General features: G+C 48.3%; 1 protein-coding gene across 2 annotated transcripts in view; it reads left to right on the top strand.

Annotated features, from left to right (window-relative positions):
* The window catches only part of B4GALNT1 (beta-1,4-N-acetyl-galactosaminyltransferase 1), a 367,142-nt gene that overhangs the window by 78,786 nt on the left and 263,071 nt on the right, over positions 1 to 25,285 (top strand). The window contains exon 1 of one of the 2 annotated variants that reach the window (XM_030196596.1): positions 17,952 to 18,133. The exons of the other annotated variant lie outside the window; for it this stretch is intronic. The gene's annotated coding sequence lies outside the window, so the exon portion shown is untranslated. Of the gene's footprint in view, positions 1 to 17,951; positions 18,134 to 25,285 lie in introns of those variants that run through there. 2 annotated transcript variants of the gene reach the window in all.

A 25,285-nucleotide genomic window follows, 5' to 3' on the forward strand; every position in this document is an offset into this window, starting at 1 on the left:
TACAAAATGCATCCAATTATTTTTAAGACTCTGTATACCTTATAGGAGGTGAACGCTCTTCCTTAGGTAGCATTTTGGAGGATGTCCGTCCCCCGCAGATGCGGGAGGATCATACACTCCTCTACATGAGGATGAGATTCGTTATGCAATTAAAACTACTGTCTCATGTAAGACTCCAGGTGTACCCGAAACAATCACCATGCGACTCTCACTAAGATATGCTCTTGAAATATGGGTGAAACCAAATTTACCTAGGTAAAGCACATGCCAACCATCATCACCTCCCACAGTGAGATCTGCCAGTGGGATTCGAGTCAGCTGTTTTCCTGTCCCACTTCAAGTCTGTCACTGCACTGAAATCACCTCCCGGGATATTAAAACTTAAGGCGTCCCATACACCCTGCAATGTACCACCACCCACCAACCCTGATCATCATGATGTACTTAGCTCCTCAAAAGGTATTTATTTATTTATGTATGTAAGGCATTTGCACCCCACATTATCCCAAACAAGTTCGGGTTCAATGTGGCTTACATGAAACTTTTAAAGCAAATTACAACAAGAGAACTATAACGAAAATACAAAACAATAATAGGTAAAAACAACCAAGCAATAAGATGACTCATTTTGAAATTAACTAAAAGCGCTTAAACCAGGCACCTAACTTACCGGCCCTTTTACAAAGCGGCGGTAAGCCCAACGCGGACTTACCGCCTACTAAAAAGGAAATACCAACTTGCTTTTATTAATCAATACTACCATTTCTGCTCTTCTGGAATTGGGAACAGTGGAATGATAACTATGGCCCACCCCCTCCTGCCACAGTTTAGCATGTTCAGTTAAGTGAGTGTCCTGAAGAAATGGTATGCCAGCTCCCCGAGCCAGAGCCCTGGTAGATCTTCCTTTTTACCGACCAATTGACTCCACAAACATTCCAAGTTATAAGATTAAGCGACGGCATCAGACAGCTGGTATTCCACCCCCACACACTCTCTCCACCCAAGACCATATAAAGTCCCCAAGAAAGAAAAATATTCCACACATACGCTGCACACTCACACCAAGCTCGCATCCTAACCCAAACCATCACCCTTCCCAACTCTCGAACCCATAAAAGACCCCCACCCCTCCCCCCTACAACTCTCTGTATCATCTGTGTAGTCCCTAATGCATTGTAGATACTCTGATTCAGCATTTACAAGATATATGAAGCTAAAGAACAGCGCTGCTGCTGGAAAAGTCCAAAACAGCTCTTAAGTAGTAGTAAGTTCAAAGGAATGGCGCGTCAAGCGATGAGCCCGACCAGGAACACAATGCCAGCATTGGGTAAGTGTGCTTTTGGTTGTGATAGATGGCGCCTCCGGTTCTGGTTCTTTCCGCAAATAAGTTCTGGCTTCCAATGAGGTTTTCACACTATAAGTCTTGCCACTGTGAATCATAAAGAATAGTCCAAACAGAAAAAAAAACACATATCGAATGCACTCCTGGCGTAACAGCAACGTGATATCTCTAAAATCACAATTTTTGTAGAGTAACATTTGATAAATCCTGATAAAGCTCTACTTTCAGTCCTTATATTTCACACCTCCCACTTGGTGGGCTGCCAGTAGCACCTTTTCTTTCAGTGTGAAGGAATGAAAACATGCCATGATGTCATGAGGCCTGTTGTTCAGGAGACCTAGCTGCTGCTCCATCTTGGCCACACGTGCTCCTAAGTCCTCCAGGCTTAAATACAGATCCTGAATTAAAGTTTTGAGCGCAGTTATGCGGTGTGTAGCATCACGCTTCAAATCCAGTTTTAAATCATACAACAGTACCTGCAAATCCCACTTTGTCAAGGGTCCCCTCAACCAGGTGGCATGTCAGCATCGTCTTGGCAGGGTGCCTGAAAATATTATTTTTCAGGCGTCCTGCCGAGACGGTGGAAGATTTCCAGTCTACAGAGGGCACAGCACCCTTGACAAAGCGCTGCAATAGTGTGGAAGCTGCCTTGAATAGACCTACAATGGCTTGCCAAATTGAGAAAGTAAAACTCATTTGCAACCTGTAAGTCGGGGCTTCAGGCTGAGGCTGCCATCGTGGTGATGATGTCACTGGAAGTCCCAGCACACAGTGCTTTAATACAGTTATATTGTGAGCCCTCCAGGGACAGAGAAATACGTGGAGGGGCATTTTCAAAAGGTCGTCCAAGTATGAATTAGGGTGTCCTCACAAAGTTGTCCAAAATCAGGTAGGTATAATGGAAAAATTGTATGGACGTCCTTAGACATTCCATTATCGCAGTGCAAAACGCCCAAGTCAGGGACGCCCAAAGTATAGTAAAAAAGGACGCCCATTTTCCAGAACCGCTAAAGGACGTCCCCAAAATGTTTTCCACTTGCCAACATTTGCCATATGAGTCCTTCAGCGATTCCACGAGAAAGACGTCCTTATTACTATACTTTGGACTTCTCTGATGTACCTGGTTGTTCCGCAGATACAGTGCATGTAGCTGCGTACATCCAGATACGGGAAATATAAGGAACATTCATAAGTGCAAAGTGCAGTAACAAGGACGTGTTTCTCACAGAACTGCTGAAGGACGTCCATCTTACTAGGCCCGTCGAAGGATGGCGGGCCTGTAAGAGGGACGTCCTTCGGCAGTTCTGTGAGAAACACATCCTTGTTACTGTACTTTGCACTTATGAATGTTCCTCATTTTTCCCATATCTGGATGTTCGCAACTACATGCACTGTACTTGTGGAACATGCAGGTATGGGAAATATAAGGAACATACATATTTTATTATGTATATATGAAGAGGTTTGCACGCTTGATAATGATCCATGTAAGGAAGGTTCCGCACATGTGAACACGTACTCATCCAGATAAGGCCCCGCATGCGTGGCAATGGTCCATGGACGTCCACGTGCGGACCCATTATATATGCCAGGACGTCCACGTGCTAACTCGTTCATATATGGGATGGTGTCCATATATGGAACTGTGCATGTAAGGACGTCCATCACGCATGGACATCCATATAAGGCGATGCATGTTTTCCAACGGTTATTCCCTGACAAACATGTCTTTACGGTGAGAGCCGAATTTTAGCATGGCTGAAAATCTGAGGCTCATCGAGCTGTGCCTGAGGCACCGTCGGGCCCTTTTCATGTACCACCACCACCTGCCTCCCAGGACTGTCTCAATACGAGCCTGGAGTCGTATAAAAGATAGTATGCAAAGGTAACTGTTTGTTTCCCCCCCCCCCCCCCCCCCCCCCGTCCTGGCCTAGCAGGTCCCTCTCCTTTAGCTACACATATAAGAGCTCCCTCAGCAAAGTAAGCACTAACTGTAGTCTGCAGTCAAGGGTAATCAGTATGTGCACACGCACATTCATTAATAGACTCAATGTACTAGAAAAGGAAAAACATTCTCACTTACCAACAATACTGCACACAAACGGTACTCTCTGTCCTCATGTCCACCTCAATGACATCAGCAACATACTTTGAATATTCACATCATTATCCAGGAGAAAACAGATATTATGGCAAAGGACATTGGCAAGGGAAAATCTCTAAGATGGGTAGGAAAAGGGAAAATTGGCTGTTTTTGCTGTATGATAGGAAAATCAGAACTGATGAGAACTGAGGTAAAAGCCAAAATTTGACTAAGCTGAGGTGTGTAGATGTTTCTTTCCATGAGTGCTGGAAGCAGAAATGTCATGTTTCCCTCCCCCCTCCCATCATCAGTGTTGTGTGTCTCTACAATTTGACTGCCAAATGATTTTATGTTGTGAAGGCAAGAAGGGCCATCCCCTGACTCCTGGTGTACAAACTTGTATCTTACAGACGTTTTGGCATACGTCAGGACCTGGAGTCCCTGAGGAGAAGGTTCCGCCGTTTACGGCGGGACCACCCAGATATAATACGGAGCATGCGACGGTGCCTCAGGGCTCAACGTAAGTATTATAAACAGGGCACCTGTAGTCCTTTGTAAATGTATTTATTTAATAATGCAGATTTCATGTTCAGTTTCCATGTGGCTAATAGGCAAATAGTAAGTCATAACACCTCTGTCCCAGATCAAGGCCTGAGGTTGCAGCTACCCTCCCATGAGTGTGGCTGTAACTTCCAACTAACCTCCTCTGAGATGAATGAGATGACACGCCTCACTTCTGTATCCCCCTTTCTGAGGTGGATACTGTTTTCATGGTATTCTTGCCTGATATCCTGCTCTTAGTGGATGTCATAGCATGATTTGAAAGTAATGTAAAGAAATAGTGCTTCCACCCCTCTCCCCCCCCAAAAAAAAAAATGGTCATCCAACCATAGTCACAACTCAAAATGCTAACATGCTGCTGAGGAATGAGTGTGCCCTGCCAACACATCTTATAGTGTACTCCTTTTTCAGACCAGCTTCCAGGGTTCCCTGTCATGTCATCTCATGCACCTCACACCCCATGTGTCTAGCCCAGGGCTCACCACTGACCCCACCTTTCCCCATTCCTGCCTCATTCCAGCCAGCCAGCTCCTTCACTATGCAAGTCATGTTGAATGTGCTGATCTCAAGGACAATCCTTTTACATACACAGGGTGCCAGCAGCAGTAGGAGGAGGAGGCAGGACTACTTGCACCGGTGGTGGAGGAGGAGCAGGAGCAGCAGGACCCCTGGCATGATATGCCTCCTCTTGAGGAGGAGGGCCCACCACCACCAGCCCCATCCCCAGGACTGCACCTCCTGCAGCAACTCCTGCAGCAACGATAAGTCTGGAGGTGTTGGCGAAGCGGCAGGCTAACGAGCAGCACTTCAGGGCACAGAGGCTGCTCCTGGTTCTGCTTGTTAACCTGCTGCAAAAGGCCATCCAGGGAGGAGGACGTGGCCTCCCTTGAGAAACTGTTGAAAAACAAAAAACAAAATTGGAAATAGTTCTATTTTTTTGTTGTTGTTAAATACACATTTGATATTTTTCTATATAACAGGGTGTGTGTCTCTACTTTGTGCACTACATATTAGCAAATGCTGGGGTTGATGTGGGAGGAGGCAGCAATCTGGGTTGCATGACCGGTGAACTGTGACAGAGAGTTGCATGACAGGTGAACTGTGACAGAGAAACTTGGGTACATATGTGTCATAAGTGTGGCCATACAGAAGGCCACCTGTTCCCTCCAAACTGCATGGCTATATGGTAAGGGGGGGGGGGGAGGAAGACTGGGTGGGCATTTCTGTTACCATAGAGCCCCACAGCACAGAGTTGTGTAAATAATAGGTATGTTGTCTAGCACTAGTGATCTGCCAAGTACAAACTTGCAGATAACCATAGGTAGCGCATAGACGATGTTTGCTCTCTGATCACCAGACACCCTTACTCACAACCAAACCACATTGGTGAGGGCCAGGAAGGAGCTAGAAACAGCTGGGTCATCTTTACACATTGAATGTATCAGCAATGGTATATAGTGCTGAGGAGAAAAGGGAAAACAATGGTAAAAGCATTAGATGGTTTACTTGGAGTGGAGGAGTGGCCTAGTGGTTAGGGTGGTGGACTTTGGTCCTGGGGAACTGAGGAACTGAGTTCGATTCCCGGCACAGGCAGCTCCTTGTGACTCTGGGCAAGTCACTTAACCCTCCATTGCCCGCTGCATTGAGCCTGCCATGAGTGGGAAAGCGCGGGGTACAAATGTAATAAAATACTTCATCACAATTGCAATATAATACATCAGGTACAGAAGGGCACAGGCACGTGGAATTATATAGGCCAGGGGCGTATCTGCGTGGGGCCACAGGGGCTTGGGCCCCCGCAGATTTCGCCCTGGACCCCCCTACCATCGACCCTCTCCACCTCCCCCTCCTGCCCGCCACCAACCCGTCGCTGATCTTTGCTGGCGGGGGACCCCAAGCCCCCGCCAGCCGAAGTCCTCTCTTCCATGCAGGATGCAAGTTGCAACGCTTCCTGTTCTTCTGAGTCTGACGTCCTGCACGTACAACGTGCAGGACGTCAGACTCAGAAGAACAGGAAGCGTTGCAACTTGCAGCCTGCATGGAAGAGAGGACCTCGGCTGGCGGGGGCTTGGGGTCCCCCACCAGCAAAGATAAGTGACAGCAGCGGGGGAGGGGGTGGAGATTGTCATTGGTGGCGAGGGGGGGTCCGGAAATGCCGGGGGGGGGGGGGGGATCGGTGGCACAGGGGGGGGGGGCTAAAATGTGCCCCCTCCCTCTGGCCCCCCCTACCGCCAGAGTCCAGATATGCCCCTGATACAGGCACTAGGCTGTAGCCACCTGCAGGTAATTTAGAATAGGAACTGTAACCAGAACCCCCTCACCATGACTTAAGGGCTCAAGGCCGTGGTAGGCACGCACCTGTGGCCACCTTGAAAATGGTTTTTCAGGATAGAATTTAGAGATGTTGTTCCATAACTATGGAGGATTGTAGGACTGTGTTGAATAATGTGGAAAAGACAGTCAGTGCATATATGCTTCCTCACCCTCCCCACCCCCATCAACCCCAAGAATGGGTGGGCACTTCATAAAAGGGGACTGAGGTTCACCACATAAAGAAGGATGGAACCTAGCAGGGAGACACATGAGGTGCAGAGTGGGAGAAAAACTACCAGCTTTGGATACCTGTGAACCTGGTGAAAATAGAGGTAAGATTTGAATTCCACACATACGGAGAATGGGGAGCCCTTGACCATGAGGGATGCACACATCCATTCTCAGGGCCTCTTCCCCTCCCCCACCCCACAGGCAGCCACAACTGAGTGTGTCCAATAGAGAACAAGACATCTGTACACTGAATTGGATAGAAACAATCATGGCTCTCAGAGTCCAGTGTATTACAGTCCACTGCCATCTCTTACAATCCTCTTGACCAGCTGTCCTGCAAGATGCAAGAAGTGTTTGTTTAGCACCTACTTGCAGAAAGGGAAGAGGTGGCTGAGAGGTATGAGCTTACCTTGAGCTTGTGGTGCAAGAATCTGTTGGTTCCAAGTGACCAGAGGCTACCTAATTCAACAAAGGAGAGAGAGAATGGGGGAGGGGGGGGCAGTGAGGAAGCACATCACACACAGCAAGGAGCTCCTGGAGGGTAGAGAATGGAGAGATGGTCACATGTAGAAAATGCAGATTATATGCTAAACTACCAGCTAACACCCAGTCTGAAACTTTTGCAAAGGAAAGGTACAAAGCCCACACACCAGTTATCGTTCAAGAATTGGCAAAAAGGTTCCCCCCCCCCCCCAAAAAAAAAAACAGGTGTACAAAAGCATACAGTGGCAAAAACAAGGTTTACTATAACTGAAGCTAAAACGCTTTGAAATACCACCCCATAATCTAAAGAAAAACCTCTAAAGTGCAAGCACAGAGAAAGCAGTTTTAAAGAGACGCCAATAAAGGGAATGCAAACTTCCAGATGGGAAGAGCAGCTGGGGACGTTCATCATTTTCACCCATAATCGAAATGAGGTCGCCCAAAACACAGAGCAGCTGGGGACGTCCATAGTTCCCCACACATAATCGAAATGAGGACGCCCAAATCGCCAGAGCAGCTGGGTACGTTTAGGGATTTTGTCAATAATTGAAATTAGGATGCCCATCTCGGGGACGCCCATCGCGTTCTTACATGGGCGTCCCTGGGATGGTATTTAAGTGCCCTTCTCAGTAGTTTTGATTCTTTGCATCGCATTGGTACAATGGCACCAAAGCAAGTACCCACCCGCAAGGGTAATTTCAGCGACCCTGAAATTGAACTGCTGAGTCAGGAAATCCAGAGATGGCACACTCATCTCTTTGTTTCCATGGGCCAGAGGCTGGCTGCTACTACAAAGCAGAGAGAATGGGAGGCAGTATGGTACAGGGTCAACGCGGTCTTCCACTGTGGCAGGGATGTGGAAGACTGCAAGTGGAAGTGGCGCCGGCTGAGGTGTGATGTCAGGAAGAAGGCTGGTGCCAACCCCCTAGCAGATGACACCACTAACTTGACCCCCCTCGAGTGCATCATTCATGTGCTCTTGCCCCAGGAGGGGTCCCTTGACACATCAGCACAGCCTGAGGGCTCAGGTAGGTTGACCATTAGGAAGCTGGGGTATCTGTTGTGTTGCACTACACTCTGTTTTACACAAGTGGGGGACAGTGTGGTGCTCTTACATAGGGGAAGGGGTGGGAACATCACATGAAATACAAATCACTATTCATTACAGAGCATGACACAGGGAGTAGCCGGGGGGAGGGGGAGGGTTTCCAGCAATGTGTGTGTAGGTTACCACTGTTTCACAGTTTTGGGGGCCTTCCCCACTCCCTACTCTTTTCCCCATCACCAAACTCTGCATATCTCCTTTCCCACACCTCTGTGCTATAGCCACTGTGTCCTCTGCACTCCTTCCACAGTTCTGTGTCTACCCACCTGCTTGTGTGGCTCTCTTGCACATCAGTCTCTGTAGTACACTGCGCTCCTCATCTCCAGCTCTGTACCATGTACAATGACATCTGTGGCTTGCCTACCAATCCCATTCCTCACCATCTTTTTGCTGGGTCTTTGCGTGTGGGGCTATGTATATGAATGCTGTAAAACAAAAGTGGGTTATTTTGACGAACACATTTCCTCCCCTTTTGCTATGCAGTTGATGACAGCCAGTCAGAGGAAGAATCTGGCCCTAATGGCCACCAGCCACAGCACACAGAGCAGCAAACCAGTGGGCCTGCACAAGAAAGCACACAGGACCATGGGGTGGAACCACAGGACTCAGCAGCAGCAGTGCTGGCTCTCCCTCCACCACCCGCAGCAGAGGCTCTCCCTCCACCACCCGCAGCCTTTGCCGATGGTGGCACAGAAGAAGAAGAAGAAGATTCAGAAGGGGAGAACATCCTCAGCAGAGGCCATCCAGCCAGAGGAGGCAGCTACTGCACCTCGCCACACAATTGCTGGGTCACAATGTGCACATGGAAGATTACCGGCGCCAGAAATTGGAGCTGTAACGGGAAGCGCTCCAGGTGCAACGGGAAGCAGTACAGGCCCAACGTGAATTGGTACAGCAGCTCCAACAGCTGGAGCACAGCATCGAAGGCCTACGCCGTGACCTGAAAGCACCTAGTACAGCCCTGATGCAGCAACAAGTGGCGTCTACTTCCACCACTGCACACCAGCCACCCGCAAAGAAGAGGAGTTTGAGATCCTCAGCCTCCCCAGCCACTGGTCCAGCAGCCACCACACCAGCTCCCCTTCTGGGTCCTGTGCCCAGGTTGCAGGGCAAGCCACAGACCGCAAGGTGGCCGGACTTCCACAGGGCAGCCGAGGCAGCAGGCTGCCTTGTGGACACAGAGGAGGAGAGTGGGACCTCATCAGAGGAGGACTCTCAACAGAGTTCCCCTGCAGCACCAGCTGCAAAGGAACACAGTGGGAAGGGTAGGAGGGGATGGGGACGGGGCCAGGGAAAGTGATGGGACATGCTGGGGGGGGGGGGGGGTGAGGGTTGGGGGGAGGGGAATATGCACAGAGCGGGTGATTGTGGTGGGAGGGGGGGTGGTGGTGGTGGTGGTGGTGGTGTGTAAGTACTATGTGATAGAAATAAATGTCAACTCTCACACAAAACTTGTCTCGATCAGTTTTTGCCTGGCTTTGACCCCCAGCTGGTGTGCACTCTGCTCTATGGGCGGGAGGTGGAGGGGGCTCCTCATCCTGTGCATCTGGGGCCTGCTGCTGAGGTTGCTGTGGCTCTTCTGGGTGGGCCTGTCTTCTGTGCATTGCCAAATTATGTAGCATGCAGCAGGCCAGGAATATCTTTGCCACCTTTTGGGGGCTGTACAGGAGCTCCCCTCCAGAACGATCCAGACGTCAGAACCTGTTCTTAAGTTGTCCGAAGGTGCGCTCGATTATGCCACGTGTGGTCTGATGTCTACTGTTGTAGTTCTCCTCTGACCCTGTTTGTGGGTGCACTATGGGGGTCATGAGCCAACTCCGCTGTGGGTGGCATCTGTCACCTTTGGGGAGAAGCAGGATGAGAAAGAGGAGTGTGTATTGTTTGGAGTGGGTACCTTGTGGAAGTTGGGGGGGAATAGTGGGTTGTGGAGTGAGCTGGAGGGAGACAGTGCTGAGGGTTGCCCAGTGGAGGAAGTATAGTTTGGGCAGATCCATGCTGCACTTACCTAGGAGCCATCCGCCAGTGATCTACCCTCGGTCAAACCTGCGGAAGATTCCTGAGTGCTGCAATATATAGGCATCATGGGTGGAACCTGGGTATCGGGCACACACATCTAGAATCTCCCTCTGGGCGTCACACACAACTTGCATATTGAGTGAGTGGAATGCTTTCTTGTTCCTATAAGTGGCCTCTCGTGGCCGGGGGGGGGGGGGGGGTGTCTTAGTGCAACGTGTGCAGTCAGTGGCGCCTATGACCTAGGGGAAGCGAGCTACGGCGTAGAAGTCAGCCATGTTGTTCTGCAGGGCCTGGGTGGTGGTGGGAAAGGTGATGTACTCAGAAGTATGGTAAGGAAGGCATCAAGGAACTGGGTGAGGCAGTTAGAAATGGAAGCCTGGGTGAGACCCATGTTCACAGATAGGACAGACTGGAAACTCCCAGTGGCCAGAAAAGATAGAGAAGCAGTGATCTTTAGGTGCACAGGGATGGGGTTGTTCTTACGGGTCCTGGGCTGCAGGAGGGGTTTGAGCAGGTCACAAAGGTGCTGAATGGCAGCCCTATCAAAGCGGTACCTAGTGAGACACTGCAGGTCAGTGAGGTTTAGGAAACTGCTATGGGGCCTGAAAACTCTGGGGCGTGAGTACCTCCTGTGGTGCCTCCCCTCTTCCTCCAACATGTAAGCCACCTGTGCATTTAGTGCCTCCATTTCCCCACACTATAGGTGCAATGCAGTGACACCAGTGCTCACCTCTCCCTACCAACTTGGTGAAACACAGCAGCAACAAACAGAAGCTGACACTCACTCTCCCACCACCGCCAACAATGCAGTCACACACCGCAGAGCCACACTGCAAGCACTCTCTGACCCACTACAAACTCTCCTGCGACACCCTCTAGCCACTCACTCTCCAAGCAGCAATGGACAGCCTTCACAAACACCCTGCAGCAGTTCACAGGACAAAGAGGCAGATGCAGCAACCAAACGTAAAAAAATCTAAATCGTTAAAGTCCCTAACGATTTTAAAATAACGAAAAATGCACCAAAAAAAAAAGTCACACATGCTGAGATCGGTATTGAAACGTACAATGTACCAAAGAATCACAATACACATCGTTAATCGGCCCCCAAATCATGCGCAGAGCAGCCAAGCGTTATGTTAGCTGCTCTGCGCATGCCACAAACAGTCAAAACACAGTCAAATCACAAGCACATGGCTCCCAAATCAAATCAAAACAAAAATTAAAAAAAGGGTCGGGAGGGGGCAAGGGCGCTCATCAGGAGCGTCCTGTACGGACGGCCTTGCCCCCCCCCCCCCCCGCTGCTCGCCACTTTCCGCCGCTCCCCCCACCCCGAAAAAGCAAAATGCTAGCTGCCCCGGTCCCCCTCCCTTCCTCACTACTCTGTCACCTCAGCTCCGCCTCCCGACATCCTCCGTCCGTGCCCCGCCCCCTTTTGGGGTCGTCGCCGCCATTCCCCTCCTCCATCGGGCCCCCCTTCCTCTTACCGGGCCCGTGCAGCGCCTCTCTCCTCTGTCCGAAGGCGCTGCACGGGCAAGAAGAAAGCTGAATCAGCTGATGCCTGCCTTCGCGATGGCGCGTCTTTCTCCTGCTGGGCCCGCCCCTTTCTGACGTCGGTAACCTACGTAGGTTACTGACGTCAGACAGGGGCGGGCGCAGCAGGAGAAAGACGCGCCATTGCGAAGGCAGGCATCAGCTGATTCAGCTTTCTTCTTGCCCGTGCAGCGCCTTCGGACAGAGGAGAGAGGCGCTGCACGGGCCCGGTAAGAGGAAGGGGGGCCCGATGGAGGAGGGGAATGGCGGCGACGACCCCAAAAGGGGGCGGGGCACGGACGGAGGATGTCGGGAGGCGGAGCTGAGGTGAGAGTAGTGAGGAAGGGAGGGGGGCAGGGGCTGCTTGAATTTTGCTTTTTCGGGGTGGGGGGAGCGGCGGAAAGTGGGGAGCAGCGGGGGGGGGGGCAAGGCCGTCCGTACAGGACGCTCCTGATGAGCGCCCTTGCCCCCTCCCGATCCTTTTTTTATTTTATTTTTTTATGTGTTTTCTGAGGTCCTTTGGACCAATCACAGCGCTTTTAGCTCTGCTAATGCGCTGGGATTGGCTCAAAGTTTGTTTATTTTTTCACTTAACACTTTTTCCTGGCACAGAGCTGTCCTAACGAGAGGTCCAGACCTCTCGTTAGTTTTCCTGCCTTTTTCCTGCGTAAAGGCAATCGGAAAAGGTTAGTGCATGTCGTTTCAATGGGGTTTTCACACTAATTGCTCATCTCCATTCCGTTTTCGTTAGCTGCTACTGTCGTCGGAAAATAGGCTTAAGTGCATGGAAAGGATAGGAAATTCTTCCCTGAGGGCTCATTTAACGATGAAAAACGTTTAGTGCATCTACCTCAAAGAGACAAACAGAGACTACAATCAGGTAAGGGAATGAAATATGAACTTGGGGACAGTGAATGGAGAGGGATAGGGGGAGGGGATGGGGGAGATAGAGGAAGGAGTAGTGTGGTGTCTGGGCTTGGGGACTAGAAGGGGTAGAGAAAGCTGAAAAGGTAAAACACAAATGAGGCAGGTGAGGGTGAAAAGGTAACAGGTATTATTTATTATTTTTTATTTGTAGCATTTGTATCCCACATTTTCCACACCGATTTGCAGGCTCAATGTGGCTTACATTTGCCGTACTGAACAAACTCTCAGCTTTCCCTGCAAACAACGATTCAGCTTTCTCTCCCAACAACGATCTCGCCACTCCAACTCCACAAAATCGCTAATGGGTCTAAAGACGACTTACCCTGGTCACTTTTATTTCAGGTCTAACTAAGGACACCCATGTTCCCGCCCTTGCAAAACCATTTCACTAGCCGTTATACGTTGGAGGCGCCCATCTCGTAACGGCGCCCCTAACACGCCCCCTGTGGGGACGACCATAGATGGGCGTCCTCGTGCTGAGGACGTCCTTACGGCCGTTTCGATTATTGGATTTGGGCTACTTTTTTTCACAGGGACGCCCATGTGCCTTTTGTTTCACTTTTTGGATGCCCTTCTCTTTCGAAAATGAGCCTTACAGTGTACCTGAATATAACTCACCTTGAGTTACTACTGAAAAGGTATGAGCAAAATCCAAATAAATAAGTCAATAGTATTATTACAACAGTTCATTCGTTAAATTCCACTTTATGATGTTTTCTCCTCCCCTACTGAGATATACAGGACCCGCACTCCTAGCATTATGATATGAACAGGGCCAGCTCAAGGGACAGTGACATTGCCTCCTGCGCCCCACCCCCTCTCCCCACTGAATCCAGTCTCTCTTTCCCTCTCATCTGCTCCGCTTTCTGTGGGTCCAGCAGTGCTCCCTCACCCTCTCTCACTCCCCCATGGTCCTGTAAAATTTACAACGGTTGCCAGCAGCAGCATGTCAGACTGTCTTCAGCCAGACCCTGGGTTTTCCCTCTACCATGTCCTTTCTCCACTGTTGCAATTTTCTATGGGCCGGATGCAGCAGAGGGAAGACACAGGGGCGGCAGAAGACAGCCTGTTGTGAACTTTACAGGACCATGGGGGGGGGGGGGGGGGAGGAGTGAAAGAGGTGAGGGAGCACTGCTGGACACGTGGGGAAGGGAAGAAAACACTTAACCTGTAGACTAGGTGAGGTAAGAGGCTGGGTATTTTGGCGCCCTTAATTACCAGCATCCTGGGCCAAAGCCTCACCTGGTCCAGTAGCTAAGCCTGGATATGAATGTGGTATAAAAAATATGCATACTTGATCCTGATCTGTCCTTGCTATTTTCAGGACTCGGGCTATAAAAATGTCTGCCTTGCACTGGCCCTACTTACCAATTACTGAAGTTGCTGTCAAAACGTGCTCCAACCCATCCTGATCTGTCTTGCCATATACAGGACACAGACCGTAGAAATCCATCTGGCATTGTCCTCACATTCTAACTACTGGACTTGTCATCAAAGCCCTCTCCTGCCATTAGTACATAAGTATTGCCATACTGGGACAGATCGAAGGTCCATCAAGCCCAGCATCCTGTTTCCAACAGTGGCCAATCCAGGTCACAAGTACCTGGCAAGATCCCAAAACAGTACTATACATTTTATGCTGCTTCCCCGAGTCCATTTTAATAATGGTCTATGGACTTTTTGTTTAGGAATCCATCCCCTTTATCATTTTCATTGCCCTTCTCTGTACCTTTTCTAATTCCACTATATCTTTTTTGAGATGCGGTGACCAGAATTGAACACAATATTCGAGGTGCGGTCACACCATGGAGTGATACAAAGGCATTATAATGTCCTCATTTTTGTTTTCCATTCTTTTCCTAATAATACCTAACATTCTATTTGCTTTCTTAGCGGCCACTGCACACTGAGCAGAGGCTTTCAACATATCATCAACGATGATGCCTAGATCCTTTTCCCAGTCAGTGACTCCTAATGTGGAACCTTGCATTACATAACTATAATTTGAGTTACTCTTTCCCACATGATCACTTTGCATTTGCTCACATTAAACGTCATCTGCCATTTAGATGCCCAGTGTCCCAGTCTCGTAAGGTCATCATAAATGAACTTTTTTTGATACTATTCTCTTTCTATTTATCATGTCAACTGACAAAAACTACTAACAGCCATCAGACACCTCCTTCTTTGTACTTTACTAGACCCATCTCTGAAATGGTCTTTCAACTGGTTTCACCTGTTTTGAGTCACCTGTGCCTCACTGCTGTCAGTTTGCTCAGGAAGGGGGAGAGGGAGGGTCGGAGGGAGTATAGAATATTATTAGAAGGGAGGTTATATTTGCTGGTTGTATCTGTTAAAATACAACAATAAAATATTAAAGCAAAATTTTATTCCCAGTGCAGTAAACTAACGGCATGCAAATTTTGGCTGCATTAAACATTTTTGTGCTGTCAGAAAAAATATCACATACGGCAGCCATTTGCTGTATTACGGGTAAATATCTCCCTTCCTGACAAAGCATAATCAGGGATTGCCTCGTGCACTGCCAGGAAGGGAGATATTAAAAAAAAAACAAACACAGTCCAACACTCACCCTCTACCCTGACCCAGAAAACTTTGTTCCCATGTCATTTTTTTATTTTTGTTACATTTGTACCCCACGCTTTCCCACTCATGGCAGGCTCAATGCAGCTTACATGGGGCAATGGAGGGTTAAGTAACTTGCCCAGAGTCACAAGGAGCTGCCTGTGCCGGGAATTGAACTCAGTTCCTCAGGACCAAAGTCCACCACCCTAACCACTAGGCCACTCCTCCTTCTACTTTGAAGCTACTACTACTACTACTACTTATCATTTCTATAGTGCTACTAGACGTACGCAGCACTTGCACTGCCACAGACCACTTTATGCCACGGCTTAGTAAAAGGGCCCCCTAAGCAGGGGTGTATCTGCCCTCCCCCGCTGCTTACCAGCAGTCTTCATATTTCGTCTTCCTCCGACTCCTCCGTGGCCACAGTGGAAGACAGGAGAGATAGACTGAATCCTGAAGTTGTTGATGACTTATTATTAATCCACAATTTAAAATATCGTAACAGTGCTTCATAGGGCATATTTCTCCCCTGTTAGGGCATACAGAACCGGCTGTATTTTATACCCCTGGACATTTTAACGGTGGATTAGGATTTCTTGGGGTAGTAGAAATCAGCTATTGTTGGGGTTGGAAGGGTAGAGGGGAGGGTTATTATAGTTGCTCGTTATTATTGTTTTCTATTTGTGATTTATAAACAACAATTGCACAGCATATTGTTCTTTTTGTATACTTTAATAAAGATTTAAATATAAAATCATAAGAGTTGGAGGCTTCTGCAGATGAGAGCAGAGCTCATGGGGAGTGGAGCAGGAACGGGGAGCCTGCGGTTTGTCCCCGTGTCATTCTCTAACAGATACACACCTACAAGAAAGCAACATACACAGACATACTAGAAGCATACACACACACACGCACATGCACATATGTACACATACAAAGAGGGTTAGAAATTATTCCATGAGTTCCCAGCCACATCACCCAGGCCTATTTCTGTGCATTTCATTTTCTTTGTTGTAAATTACTACTACTACTACTACTACTACTACTACTTAGCATTTCTATAGCGCTGCCAGGGTTACGCAGCGCTGTACAAGTTTAAACATGGGGAAGGACAGTCCCTGCTCAAGAGAGCTTACAATCTAAAGGTTACAAACTTTGTAGTCAGTGTAGGTATCATGAATGGGGAAGGTGGTTAGGCGCCAAAAGCAAGGGAGAAGAGATGGGCTTTGAGTAAGGACTTGAAAATGGGCAGGGAGGGCGCATGGCGTATGGGCACGGGAAGTCTGTTCCAGGCATAAGGTGATGTGAGGCAGAAGGGGCGGAGTCTGGAGTTAGCGGTGGTGGAGAAGGGTACAGATAGGAGTGATTTGTTCTGAGAGTGGAGGTTACGGGTGGGAACATACGGGGAGAGGAGGGTAGAGAGGTAATGGGGGGGGGGGCTGCAGATTGAGTGCACTTGAAGGTCAATAGGAGAAGCTTGAACTGTATACGGTAACGGATCGGGAGCCAGTGAAGCGACTTGAGGAGAGGGGTGATATGAGAGTATCGGTTCACGCGGTAGATAAGACGTGCGGCGGAATTTTGGATAGATTGAAGGGGGGATAGATGGCTAAGCGGGAGGCCAGCGAGAAGAAGGTTGCAATAGTCAACTTAGTAACTGAATTGTATAGTTTTCTACGTGGTTACAAATGTGTACTAGTGATGGAGAAGCGTATCAATTACCTGTTTTCCTGCCACAGTAGCAACCAAGGGTTTTAAAATGCATCCTTTCAAATCTTTTTCTTTTCGCTTGTTTATTTGTAAATTTTCAACAGTACGAGAACGAAATACTTACAGATCGTAAGATAAGGATGAAATACCGAGGGTTGACATGTGCAGGAGGAGAAAAGTTTTGACAGTGACATTTAATAGTTGTTGTAGTATTACACTTGATACAATTGCATACCAATGGAATGTTTGGCATCAGCAGCATTGAACTCTCTCTCCCCCCCCTCTCTCACATACGCACATGCTCCTTATACGTGCAGAGGAGCTGGGCCACCGAGAGACGGGGCAGGGGCGGGGGCAGAGGCGCCCCCACATATGGGACATCATCGCCCCGCCCCTCGCTCAGGCCGCAGCTGCCCCTACGTCAGCCCCCGCCAGCCTCCAAGGTGGGGGTGGGGGTGCGGCCGTGGTCCATCTGCTGCTCCTGTTTGTTGGGACCGGGTTAACGCTATCACCCGGGTCCCCGACAGGAGCAGCAGACAGACCCCGGTGCCGGGTCCCCCCCCCCCCCCCCGTAGAAAGAGGAGTTGGGAACTGCAGACTTTATTTTCAACAAACAAGCAGCATTTTACCGTTCCTCTTTCAGCCCTCTCTAGGATCTTTCACTGCTTCTTGCAAAGCCTGTTTTTCACTTGTCAGTCACTTTGACAAACTGAATCAGAGAGAAACACATTTAAAATTATTTTCATGTTCTAGGGACCTTTTTTTTTTTTAAACCTCGTTCTTGCCAGTACTTATAAACGTGTATATATTTTTGCATTATTGTTCAGGCATGGGTGAACCAGTTCATTCCATCAATGGACTCTGGACAGCAGCTCCTCCCTCTACTAGTATCTTCTGAATACGTTTTGGAAGGGTTGCTGCAAGGAGGATCAAAGGATCTGGTTCCCACCCAGAAAAAAAAAGTCATCTCGTCTTGTCTCCTGATTCACTAAAGCACAGACGAACAGCTCACTGGAGGTGCCGGGAAACAGCAGCGGCTGCTGAAAGCACAATTAGAATAGCCTGCAGAAAAGAACATTTTTCCTTTTGTTATTTTTTTGGCTGCTAAATATTTTTACTAATCTAATCCCGAACCCGTTAACAAGTCTCCCGCCTAAGACTTGTTTTTCTGTGATAGTAATGGAAGCTGGTCGCGATTCTGAGTGAGAATGGAGGGGACAGAGTATCGGAGCAGAGCAAGGTAAGAGAAATTCCTGTTTTGTTTGATTTGATGTAATTTATTTACCTTGACATACTTTTAACATAACTTCAGAATACAGTAAAAATAAACAAAAACAGAGAGCCCCCAAACCCCCACAAAAGAGATCAGTTTAGTTCCGTTTCACGTTCCAGGCTACTCGCCCCTCACCCATCTATTCCACTTTGCCTGCAGTCCAGCTCGGGAGTGGGTCTGTGGTCCAGAATAGTGATCTGGGGGTTTGGGAGGCACTTGTACCCTCGTGCTCAAAGATGTCATTATGTAGTCCCAGCTTATGCAAACTGAAACTATTTATTTCTTTCAACTCTGCAACAGTCAGTGCTTCAAACCTTTATTAAGCAGTCCAAACAGCATATTCTTTGCTTCGGTCTTCACCGAGGAGGATTTGGGGGGGACACCGGTGCCGGAAAGAATATTTGAAGCGGGGGAGTCGGAGAAACTAAACAAATTCTCTGTAACCTTGGAGGATGTAATGGGTCAGTTCAGCAAGCTGAAGAGTAGTAAATCACCGGGACCTGATGGTATTCATCCCAGAGTATTAATAGAACTAAAAATGAACTTGCGGAGCTACTGTTAGAAATATGCAATCTGTCCCTAAAATCGAGTGTAATACCGGAAGACTGGAGGGTAGCCAATGTTACTCCGATTTTTAAGAAAGGTTCCAGAGGAGATCGGGAAATTATAGACCGGTGAGTCTGACGTCGGTGCCGGGCAAGATGGTGGAGGCTATTATTAAGAATAAAATTGCAGAGCATATACAAAAACATGGACTGATGAGACAAAGTCAGCACGGATTTAGTGAAGGGAAGTCTTGCCTCACCAATCTAATGCATTTTTTTGAGGGGGTAAGCAAACATGTGGACAATGGGAGCCGGTTGATATTGTATATCTGGATTTTCAGAAGGCGTTTGACAAAGTGCCGCACGAAAGACTCCTGAAGAAATTGCAGAGTCATGGAATCGGAGGTAGGGTATTATTATGGATTAAGAACTGGTTGAAAGATAGGAAGCAGAGAGTAGGATTGCGTGGCCAGTATTCTCAGTGGAGGAGGGTAGTTAGTGGGGTCCCGCAGGGGTCTGTGCTGGGTCCGTTGCTTTTTAATGTATTTATAAATGACCTAGAGATGGGAATAACTAGTGAGGTAATTAAATTCGCCGATGACACAAAATTATTCAGGGTCGTCAAGTCGCAGGAGGAATGTGAACGATTACAGGAGGACCTTGCGAGACTGGGAGAATGGGCGTGCAAGTGGCAGATGAAGTTCAATGTTGACAAGTGCAAAGTGATGCATGTGGGTAAGAGGAACCCGAATTATAGCTACGTCTTGCAAGGTTCCACGTTAGGAGTTACGGATCAAGAAAGGGATCTGGGTGTCGTCGTCGATGATACGCTGAAACCTTCTGCTCAGTGTGCTGCTGCGGCTAGGAAAGCGAATAGAATGTTGGGTGTTATTAGGAAGGGTATGGAGTCCAGGTGTGCGGATGTTATAATGCCGTTGTATCGCTCCATGGTGCGACCGCACCTGGAGTATTGTGTTCAGTACTGGTCTCCGTATCTCAAAAAGATATAGTAGAATTGGAAAAGGTACAGCGAAGGGCGACGAAAATGATAGTGGGGATGGGACGACTTTCCTATGAAGAGAGGCTGAGAAGGCTAGGGCTTTTCAGCTTGGAGAAGAGACGGCTGAGGGGAGATATGATAGAAGTGTATAAATAATGAGTGGAATGGATCGGGTGGATGTGAAGCGACTGTTCACGCTATCCAAAAATACTAGGACTAGAGGGCATGAGTTGAAGCTACAGTGTGGTAAATTTAAAACGAATCGGAGAAAATTTTTCTTCACCCAACGTGTAATTAGACTCTGGAATTCATTGCCGGAGAACGTGGTACGGGCGGTTAGCTTGACGGAGTTTAAAAAGGGGTTAGATAGATTCCTAAAGGACAAGTCCATAGACCGCTATTAAATGGACTTGGAAAAATTCCGCATTTTTAGGTATAACTTGTCTGGAATGTTTTTACGTTTGGGGAGCGTGCCAGGTGCCCTTGACCTGGATTGGCCACTGTCGGTGACAGGATGCTGGGCTAGATGGACCTTTGGTCTTTCCCAGTATGGCACTACTTATGTACTTATGTACTTATGTACACCAACTTAGGTCCAGTCCATCTGGTGTTCCTCAGGGAAACTTCTGCACCATTTTTCCTCTCAGGTATATTTACAGGGATACCTGTACCACATACGTATATACATACAGTTCTCCTGTTCATGCCTATCCTGTAAGGCAGTGCTATTCTCAGTGGCTGTTTCTCCACTCGCTCAAATTCAGTCTCTGCGAAGAACTCAGTCTTCTCTGGGCTGACCCTCTTCCAGCGACCCTGGTCATGAGCTCTCACTAGCTCTAATCTCCTGCTCCTGGGCTGGGCTTCTCCTCTCTCCTGTAGCACACACAGTATCCCGGTTGCCGTTTTCAGGAACTGCAACCCACCTTTACAGCCAGTGATCACACTCCTCACTTAGGATTCCCCTTTTGTCCTCCTGGTTTCTTGGCAGGGAACCATCAGGCAACTCCAGACCTGCAGGCAACCAAAGACCCCCCCCCCCCCCCCACCACCACCAAAGGGCATAGCTTCAACTTTATCTCCTTCCCTACTCCAGGGCCGCTGAGAGACAAAGCTGGGGCTGGGCCACCGCTCCCCCACCATTGAACCTTTGGTCTGATAAAGTTTGGCGCTGGGGACCAATCGGCCCCCCACCCTTGCACAAAACAAACCACAACTTACACACTGTTGGTGAAATATTTATTGGCTGCAGCTTGTTTACTATCACTAATGAATAATTATAGCAACTAAACAAAACACCCAAGCTATAGTAACAAATTGCAAACATAATATATCTTATGCCACACTGTTCCGCCCTGCCAACTAGGGCAATATAATTGGAATGGTCCTCCATGCCCAACCTTTTCTGGGTCACCTGACCCTCCAGACCTCCGGCTCATAGAGCCCCAGTGCCCTGTTCATTGCCTGATGAGCTGTGGCCTGTAGCTTGGGTGTCCGCCCACTGCGACACACCAGCCACCCCTAGAAACCCCAACCTATCCCAAGGCCTGTCCTACCCACGTGAAAAGAAAGGGTGGGCGGGCGGGTAAGCAGCTTCCGAGGAGCAGAGTGAAGACCCTACGCCCCAAATGCATCCCCATTTTTAAACCTCCTGCTAACCCCCTCCCTTTCCATTCTCCGTATCCAATCTCCTGTGGGAGCTATGGCAGGAAGCAGTTTTTAAATGTCAACTGTCCACTTCCCCGAAGTCCCCGTTCCCACCCCCACCCACTATCCCCTTTTCTTTCCAGCTCCTTCTCCCTTTCTATGTCCTGGGCTGCAGGGTGAAACTCCCTGCCCAAAGTTAAAACTTGCCCTTCAAGACCTAACTCTCTGGCTTAATGTCCCATTGCAGGGAACAGCAATGGGACATTGGTTTTAACAAGAACACAGACAGACACTGGGGTGAAAATTGATCTGCAGCAGCACAACCAGCCCCTGGCACTGAATACAAAAGCCTGAAGTTAAGTGACTTTACCAAGTCAAGTTCTTTAGAATCTGACATTAACTCCTAAGAGAGTGATTCAGTCAATAAGTAGGCAGGCAGGCAGGCACAGTGCTATGATGTTGGAGGGCAGTTGTGCTAGCATGCCATGTTTTGGGATAGAAGCATACTAGCAATACTGAGCACTGTATATATGAAAAATAAAAGCTACTAACAATTGTTTAATAGTAAAGTCTGGTGGGAACAGTTTATTAATTAAACTCCAGTATGTCAGTTCTTATGTATTAAATGTAAACATGCTCTGCATCCACAAAATCCTGTCTCCCACCAATAGGCGCAGGTCATAACTAGCACATCTTCTCTATGGAAGTTACCATACCATAAAAAAATAAAAATTCTGATTCTCATGTCATCTCAGTAATAGGAACATGAATCTCTCTCCTACAAGACACATCATGAAATAACATAAAACCTGAAAAAATCCTAACTCAACATACATATATTAAATCTACCATCCGACAGTAGCACTAATTCTTATGATTCAAACAAGAACCCTACTTAGGGACAGGCAGTACTACAAATCAAACATATAAATGGCAAGTGACTGACTCGCCTGCAAATGCACAGTACAGTCGGAATGCTGAGAGTGTAGAAGTCCAAGCCCCGCCTCCACCAGCAGTACAGCCCAATAGGGAGGAGGGCTTGGACATGGGCGTGGAAATCGGAGGAGGAGGGAGCAGGGAGGGAAGGAGGGGACGGAACTGAGGGAAACAGTTGGGGGGAGGGCAGGGGAGAGAGCAGGGTTGGTGGGGGGAGGAGGCCATAGGAAAACAAAAAACTAGCCCGTTGTTACGGGCTTGACGGCTAGTATTACGTGGGCCCTAGAACACCAATACACCTACTAATAAAACAGAACTGTTACAGAATTCTACATAGAAACTTCATGCAAACAGAATACCATACTTCAGTTACACACAAAACACAGAAAAACCCAGACTAGATACAGAACAATGGATCACAAATTAGAAATAGAATTATAAAGATAAAAATTGGGAACTTAAAGAAGTCAAACTAAGCATGTACCACAAGATAAGAGAATAAGAGAAATAAAAACAGAAATGTATTTCCTCTTGTACTGAACAGTCCGTGGTGGTGCACATCTCCCAAAGCTAATGTATTCCACCAAATATATTCAAAATAAAACACTTCTTTCTACCTTTGTTGTCTGAGAACTTTATGGTCCTTTTACAAAGGCACGCTGAAAAATGGCCTGCGTTAGTGTAGGTTCGGGTTTTGGGCACGTGCAGAATAATTTTTCAGCGCACCTGTAAAAAAAGCCTTTTTTTTTTTTTGCTGAAAATGGATGTGCGGCAAAATCAAAATTGCCATGGCGTCCATTTGGGGTCCGAGATCTTACCGCCAACCACAGACCTAGCAGTAAAGAATTTGGGTGGTAATGACCTACACGCGTCAGATGCCACTTGGTGCACGTCTGCTATGCGCGTCAGAAAATAAGAAATATTTTTCAGACGCGCATAGTGGATGCACATCAAAATTGAAATTACTGCAAGGGCCACGCGGTAACTGGGTGGTAACTCCAATTTGGCGTACGTTGGGCGCACATAGGCGCCTACGCAGCTTAGTAAAAGGGGCCCTCTATTTTTCTAAGCATGCTGGGCCCAGTTTCTTCTTTTCTGCTTTCCTGTCTGTCTTCTGCTCTCTTTCTAGTGGAGGTGGGCCATTTGTCCTTCTGTCTTCTTCTGTTCACTCTCTACATCAGTCTCTGACATATTTCCTCTTTCTCTCTGCTCACACAAATTTCACATTCTCACACTGCAGTTCTCCACCTACATATTTCACTTACCAGTACCTGTCAACTTTCCGTCTCTTCTCACCCCCTACCTTTCCTGTCTTACTCCTTCCCTGACTTCCTAATCCCTTCTCATTCACCCACTCTCCATTACTACAGTTCTGCCCTCTGTACTTAACCATCCTCCTCTCACTCATCTCTTTGAAAACCACTATGGTTCCTCCCATATGGTTCCACCATGCCAATCATCTCCCCTCCCTTCTTACATTCTTGTTGCCCAGCATTTCCCTATCCCCTCCACCCTTGTGGCCTAGCATTTCCATGTATTCTCTCCCATTCCCTCCACCCTTATATTCCAGCAAATTTCTCCCTACTTCCCCTTCATGGTCCAGCAGCTTCATGTATCCTCTTCCTCCTTCCTCTGTATTGTCCAGCAATTCTGTTCCATCTCTCTCCTGTGACCCTTTATTGTCTGGCAGCTTTCTGTCCCCTCTTCTCTTCCCCCCCCCCCCCCCCAAAAAAAAAAGTGCAGCTTCAGTGTTCAGCAGGGCAACAGCTCAGAGAGGAGAACTGACTCAGGAAACCCAGTTTGGTACCAGGAGACATGGAGGGGCATAATTGGAACGTCGCCGGCAAAATAGGTCGCCGGCGATCTATTTTGGCGGCAGTGCTACAGCTGGCCGGAACCGTATTATCAAAAAAGATGGCCGGCCATCTTTTTTTTCGATAATACGGTGTAGCCCGGCCAAATGCCAGAGTTCGCCGGGTTTGAGATGGCCGGTTGTGTTTTTCAGTGATAATGGAAAAAAATGCCGGCGGTCTCAAACCCGGCGGAATCCAAGGTATTTGGTCATGGGAGGAGCCAGCATTTGTAGTGCACTGGTCCCCCTGACATGCCAGGACACCAACCGGGCACCCTAGGGGGCACTTCTAAAAATTGTAAAAAAATATACAAATTGCTCCTAGTTGCATAGCTCCCTTACCTTGGGTGCTGAGCCCCCCAAATCCCCCCAAACCCACTCCCCACAACTCTACACCACTACCGTAGTCCTTATGGGTGAAGGGGGGGCACCTACATGTGGGTACAGTGGGTTTTGGGGGGTTTGGAGGGCTCAACACTTAGCAGCACAAGTGTAACAAGTAGGGGGGGGGGGGATGGACCTGGTCTGCCTGCCTGAAGTGCACTGCACCCATTAAAAACTGCTTCAGGGACTTGCATACTGCTGTCAGGGAGCTGGGTATGACATTTGAGGCTGGCATACAGGCTGGCAAAAAAGTTTTGTATTTTTATTTTTTTTTTAGTGTGGGAGGGGGTTGGTGACCACTGGGGGAGTGGCGACGGGAAAGCAGCGATGGTGTCAGAAAAGCCGCTTTCGATTATACCGATTTCACCGCTTTTGAGAGATAGCCAGCCATCTTCCGATTTATGTCGGAAGATCGCCGGCGATCACTTTTGAAAATAAGCCTGATGGCTACTCAAATCCCATTGCTGTGTGCAACTGCACACCAAAAGTGAAAGCCTAAGTGTGAAGAAGCACATCATCAGGGTTTATGTAGTTGCATCTCTCCTCCTCTCTTACTCACTTTCTTGCTCCCCGCCCCTCCCCCCATGGTCTTCCATCTCCCCTTCTTCTCGGCACCCTCATGGTCCACCATCTTCCCCATGGTTCATCATCTTTCTCCTCTCTTCCTGGTTCTCTCATCCATAGTCTGGCATCTCTCCTGTCCCATTCCCCCCATGGGTCCAGAACTTCTCCTCTCCCACAAGTTCAGCACCTCTCCT

The sequence above is a fragment of the Microcaecilia unicolor genome, chromosome 3 (genome assembly GCF_901765095.1).
Source record: "Microcaecilia unicolor chromosome 3, aMicUni1.1, whole genome shotgun sequence".
NCBI lineage: Eukaryota > Metazoa > Chordata > Amphibia > Gymnophiona > Siphonopidae > Microcaecilia > Microcaecilia unicolor.